Genomic DNA, 6,280 nt, shown 5'->3' with positions numbered 1-6,280 from the left:
GCCCACACTTGCTAGCGTCTGTCTGTTTTATTTCAGCCACCCTGGTGGGTGTGGCGTGGTGTCTCATGGTTTTGACTTGTATTTCCCTGATGACTGATAATCTTATGTGTCTTTTCATGTACTTCTTACTATTTTTTTTTTTAACACAGTGGGATTATATATAATATATGATGTGAGATTGGAGTCAATTTAAATCTTTTAAACTTTAAATTCCTTTTACTGGGACTTCTGCTGGTCCCGTGGTTAAGACTCCAAGCTTCCACTGCAGGGGGCACAGGTTCGAACCCTGGTGGGGGAACTAAGACCCCACATGCCACGTGGCCAGAGAAAAATACCTTTTGCTAGCATTAAAGTCTGTATACATCATGCTTTAATAAAAGAAAAGCGTTTTTAACTTGTTTTTTTGTCTGTAATAACTTGACTGAAGTTGGTCTCAAATTTTGTAAAATGAAAAGCCTTTCTCTTTTCATTATTATTACTTTCTCTTTCCCTTAGAGGATAAAGTATCCTCAGAGAAAGTTGGATGCAAAAATGTGATTTATTTTCTTATTCACAAAAGCTGAAAGCGTAGGTTGACTTTTCTTTTAAGGTAGAGATGTAAGTTTGTAGAGAGTAGGTTATTTCAATTTCTGCCATTTTGTGCTTGAGAGAGATTAAAGAAAAAATTGAAATGAGAAGCCGCCTCTTCTAACTGCAACTTTATGCTTTCAGCAACTGAGCCCCTTCAGAGTCTGTGGGCTGGTCACGACTTTGCTCCTTACGAGTCGAAGTGGAGTCCCCGTTTCTTGTGGTCTCTTTGCAGTTTCTTTCAGTTCCACAGACTTTCATGAAATCAGTCGTAGTGTAGACTTTTGATCTACCAAAATGTATAAGACATGGTATTTGCCCTTAGATAGTGCAAACTTCAGAAGGAATAAATGATTTATTACATTTTTTCAGTCAGCAGTTACTACTGAGAGACAAAGGTGATGCTGGTTGTGATGATGTTGGTGATGGTGATGGTGGTGGTGATGATGGTGATGGTGGTGATGATGGTGGTGGTGGTGATGGGTGAATGGTAAGTGATGGTGTTGGTGTTGGTGATGGTGCTGATGGTGGTGGCAGTGGCTGCCGCCAACCTCCTTTGTTCCAGGAGCTTTCAGAGAACTCTCCTTTCTGAAGTTGATGCTCCTATCATCCCATTTTGCAGATCAGCAAACTGAAGCACAGAGATTATAAGTTGATCAGCATCTTCAAACTACTGACCGTCAGAGCCAGGACTGACCCTGGCAGCCTCCTGTGTGTGGACGGCTTTCCTCTTTTATGGGAAAGGGGCAGCTGGAGGCTGGCGTCAGTCACTGCAAGCTGTCTGGGCCGTGTCCCCGTGCTTCTGTCCCTTCCTCTGTGGGCCGTGTAGGGTAGGGTTACTGGGGTCCTCCCCATCCATGGGCTTCCCTGGTGGCTCACCAGGTAAAGAATCCACCTGCCATGCAGGAGACCCCGGTTCAATTTCTGGGTCAAGAAGATCCGCTGTAGAAGGAGTAGGCTACCCCACTCCAGTGTTTTTGGGCTTCCCCTGTGGCTCAGCTGGTAAAGAATCCTCTGCAATGTAGGAGACCCCGGTTCGATCCCTGGGTTGGGAAGATCCCCTGGCGAAGGAGTAGGCCACCTACTCCAGTATTTTGGCCTGGGGAATTCAGGGACTGTGTAGTGCACGGGGTTGCAAAGAGCTGGACACGAGTGAGCAATTCACATCTATCCACGCAGTGAAGTGTTGCCTCCTGCCCCCTCCTGTTGGGAGGACGTGCCTTCTCAGGGGTTCAGGGCTCCATGCTTCTCTGGAGGACAGGGGCCCGGAGGAGGGGACGGCTGGTCTGCACGCCTACAGCTGGAACTTGGTTGCAGTGAGCGTCAGTCTTCTGACTGATGTGTACATTTTCCATTAGAAGTTGCTTTTCCACTCAGTACAGTACACGTGTGGCCTAAAGTGCTGGAGAATGATTTTTATCAGCGGTGGAGCAGCCCTGCCATTCTGTGTGATTCTGACTCTCTGGATTGAAGAGCTGTCTCGTTAGAGGCTCTGTGTTAGTATGAACGCTCCTTTCTTATCTTGCCCCTCAGAGACGTGAACACAGCTTCTGAAAATGAGGCACTGGGGCGCTTTTGTTGAATCCACCAGCCGGCCCCACTGAGGCTCATTTTCCCTGCCAGGCGGGTCAGCATCAGCTCGCGCATCATGGAGGCCACCCCCCTGGTCCAGCCTGTGTGATGAGGGCCTGCCTGGGCCACTGTGTTCTGGGTGCCCTTGCCGGCAGAGCGTGTTCTGTCTGGAGGGAGAGCAGCCAGGACACACGGTGCTTCTCCCTCGAGGCCGAGGGTGCCCAGGGGGCTGCGAGGAGCGGGGGGGCCGTGTCCCCAACACACAGGCGCCAGGGATTGTCCTCGTCTGCCGCTCAGGCCCACGGGCCTCGGACAACTGTGGGATCGGACTGTTGGGACGGCCTTGGGGCTTGCGAGCAGCGCGGCGGGTGGGAGCAGGGAGAGTGCTGAATGCTGGAGCACAGGTGCCTCTCATTGCGTTGTCCAGAAGCCCCGAGAGGCGCACAGAAAGGGCCTTGGGGTGACAGGCGCTGGCCCCGCTGTGCCTTAGCGATTTCGCAGGCAGCCTGGCTGTGGGACTCTACATGCATGCAGCCGGCGCCCTGCGTGACACTGTCAGCGAGACCGCATCGCCAAGGGCGAGCCGGGGCCTCCCTCAGCCCCGTCAGCTCGGCCTCCGGCCAGGTCGGGAGGCGCCTTCTGAGCTCGGAGCTGGGGTTTCCTGCAGGGCTTTTGCCCCTTATGCAGGTGGCAGGACGGCCACCGTTGGGTCTGAGGGAGGGTTAAGGGCAGACACAGGCTCACAGGTGCCTCCTGCAGGTCACGGCCATCCTGGAGGCGGGCATTTAAGTCTTGGCACACGTCCCGGCCTTTGAGAGGCACACGCGCTGTTCACCATTTGCACCTCGGACTGTTGCGTTGCAGGACCAGGTCTCTTCCTGTGTCTCTTCCGTTGGACGCACCCTCCCCCACCCCACTTCCCCCCCCCCCCCCGCCCTCCTCCTCCCCCTCCCAAGCCTCTGTTTCTCTCCGTCTCCATGGGTGTAGGTTCTCGGTCTCAGGTGTGTACGGTGGACTGCGGACTCCGGACTGGGGCGGGTGGTGGGGGGCTGGAGGTCCCGACCCCAGCCGGGCCCCTGTCCCCTCTGCGCACGTGGCTCACCTGGTGACTTGGCTCCTACCTTCCATTCTGTTGCTAATTTAGGGGCCGGTTACTGAGCTTTTTCTCTCAGCAGGGATGTGGGAAAATTACCAGGGCTTTTAGAGTCCTGCTCCCACCTGATAAACTTGCCTTTCAGCGCCAGCCGTGAATGAAGGCTGGTCTTTGTACCTTTGCAAAAATGCGCTGTTCAGAGCCTCCGTGTTGTCTAGGAAACACGCCTTTGGGGGCTGCAGGGTTGGAGGGCCAGGGCGTCGGAGACAGACGGGAAAAATCAGCACAGCCAAGCAAATAAAAACAGCTCATCGCGTACCCTCAGATAGAGCGTTTTAGGGGGGAGAGCAAACAAGAAATCAAAGCTCTTTCAGCAGAAAAGATTTTCATGTATGTGTTAGCTCCTAACTCGGCTACTAAGGTGATGTCCATACTTTCCCCTCTTTTGGTCAGTTCGACTTGGACTCACGGGGCAGTTGGATCTGGTGGACTCTTAGGAACTGGCCAGAGTGTCTGCTCTGCATGTGGTCACGACTCTGTGGTTCCCCATTCTTGCTCCTGCCCTCCACGGTGCCCCCTGTGCTGTGCGCCCTGGGGCAGGGCCTCCTCCCCCGGCCGTGGTTACAGCCACGGCCTGCCTTTGCCCATTTCCCGCTCACTGTGAGCGCCTAACTCCTGGGCGTGTTAGCCGATAGCTGCTCGTCTGAGTCTGTTGTGTGGCTCTGGTTTCTGCCCAGCGTGGTGAGGGAGCAGAGGTGCCGCCTGTCTGTGGGCTTCGTCCCTGAGGGGCAGAAACGGCAGCTTCTCAAGAAGGAACAAGAGTGGTGGTGGACTCGGGCCCATCCTGCTGCTCCAAGGCCCTGGGAGACCTGGGGGAGCTGTGCCTCTCCCCCTGGAGGCAGAGGTGTCTCTGGACACTGCCACACGAAGGCCACGGGCCCCAGGCAGAGCGTCCAGGAGGTGGTGACAGCCACGCTGACTAATGCAGGCAGCCCTGCGTGCTGGGCCAACGCTCAGCCGCACACCCCTTTCCCAGCAATGCATACGCCAGAGAACAAAGAGGAGCTGAAGGGCCTCTCAATGACAGTGAGAGAGGAGAGGGAAAAAGCGAGCTTAAAGCTCAACATTCAGAAAACTAGGAGTGTGGCATCCAGTCCCATCACTTCATGGCAAATAAGTGGGGAAACAGTGGAAACAGTGACAGACTTTTTTTCTTGGGCACCAAAATCACTGCAGATGGTGACTGCAGCCATGAAATTAAAAAACGCTCCTTGGAAGAAAGCTTATGACCAACCTAGACAGCATATTAAAAAGCAGAGACATTACTTTGCCAACAAAGGTCCATCTAGTCAAAGCTATGGTATTTCCAGGTCATGTATGGATATGAGAGTTGGACTATAAAGAAAGCTGAGTACTAAGAATTGATGCTTTTGAACCGTGGTGCTGAGAGTCCCTTGGACTGCAAGGAGATCCAACCAGTCCATCCTAAAGGAGATCAGCTCTGAATATTCATTGGAAGGACTGATGTTGAAGTTGAAACTCCAGTCCTTTGGCCACCTGATGCGAAGAACTGACTCATTGGAAAAGACCCTGATGCTGGGAAAGATTGAGGGCAGGAGGAGAAGGGGACGACAGAGGATGAGATGGTTGGATGGCATCACTGACTCAATGGGCATGAGTTTGAGTAAGCTCTGGGAGTTGGCAGTAGACAGGGAGGCCTGGTGTGCTGCAGTCCATGGGGTTGCAAAGACTCGGACACGACTGAGCAACTAAACTGAACTGATACATATATATATGTGTGTGTGTGTATATATATGTATGTGTATATATACATATATATACACACACACCCCCATACACACACCCATGCACACACTTACTGTACACACAACTGTGTACACACACAGCCGTGCACACACAGCAACATACCCATGTGCACAAACCCATGCATGCATCCATGCACACATACTCCTGCACACACGTACTGTGTACACAGATGCATGCACACACGTGCACACGCCCGTGTGCACGCCCGCTCGTGTGTGTGGAGAGGCAGGGCAGCGCTGGGCTCCCCTCTGCCCTCCACCCTGAATCCTGTCTTGGGTCCCTGGGTTACACATGGCTGTTCAGTACCACTCCTCTCAGCAGAGATTTCTGCTGGCTTGCACTCCTTGTAAATGTCCAGGGTACGCTTTTGTTGTGAGAAGTGTGTGAGGCTGCATCCCTGCAGGCGGACATGAGCGTTTGTGGGTATCCGTGGGTAAAAGCAGCCTGCAGGGTCCAGCTCTCCGTCCACAGCCTTGGGCCTGCCTGCCCTGTGCTTCTCTGCCTTCAGCTTGCCCTCCGCAGAACAGAGGCTGTACTTGCAGCCTCCCGTCTCGCTGAGAGGCTAATGATGGAGGGTGCGTATAGTGGCGTGAAGTCTTTGAAATAAAATCACCAAGTACATGTGCGCTGTTATTACAGCTCTAATAGTATTTATATTTAAATCATTATGATTGCAATAATAATACACCATTTCGCCAATAAAACACAAAAACCACTCGAAAAGAACATTGTAATATGGTAGCATTTTCTGGGGCTGGTCAGCAGTGTCTAATCTGGGGCCTCTGCAATTGGTTTTGTGATTCATGTATTATGTATTTGCAAAGAATAATCAAGGGTGTGCAGTATTGCCCAGGGCAGTGAGTATGGAAAATATACCGCCGGAGCAGCTGTCCTGGAAGAGCGCTCGCCACCTGGATCAAAACAGTTGTGTCTCACGCAGGGTGGGGGCTGTCGCTGGCCTCACGTGCTGGTTTTAGCCCCTGAAGCTTGACTTTGTGATAATGCGTCATTAGGGCCGAGCGCCTTTTGTCAGCTGTCCAGTTGCTGCAGAGATGTACTGTGGGCGAGCGGCTCAGTGGGAACTGAGGGGCTTTTTTTTCTTTCTTTCTTCAGATACATACAAAATTCATAAATCTGATTTATAGCTAATGGAGTTTGTGCTCCCCAAGCAGAAGGCTCGAAGGCGGAGCCCTGTTGGTGAGCAGTGCCTATCTTCCAGGC

The 6,280-nt window shown here is 52.5% G+C and overlaps 1 protein-coding gene across 1 annotated transcript in view; it reads left to right on the top strand.

The window, feature by feature from the left end:
• The window catches only part of TBC1D22A (TBC1 domain family member 22A), a 213,453-nt gene that overhangs the window by 90,249 nt on the left and 116,924 nt on the right, over positions 1 to 6,280 (top strand). The window lies entirely within an intron of this gene.

This window comes from Oryx dammah, unplaced genomic scaffold (genome assembly GCF_014754425.2).
Source record: "Oryx dammah isolate SB20612 unplaced genomic scaffold, SCBI_Odam_1.1 HiC_scaffold_29, whole genome shotgun sequence".
Lineage (NCBI taxonomy): Eukaryota > Metazoa > Chordata > Mammalia > Artiodactyla > Bovidae > Oryx > Oryx dammah.
Note: the sequence above shows the minus strand (reverse complement) of the source record. Positions and strands in the feature narration are given on the sequence as shown.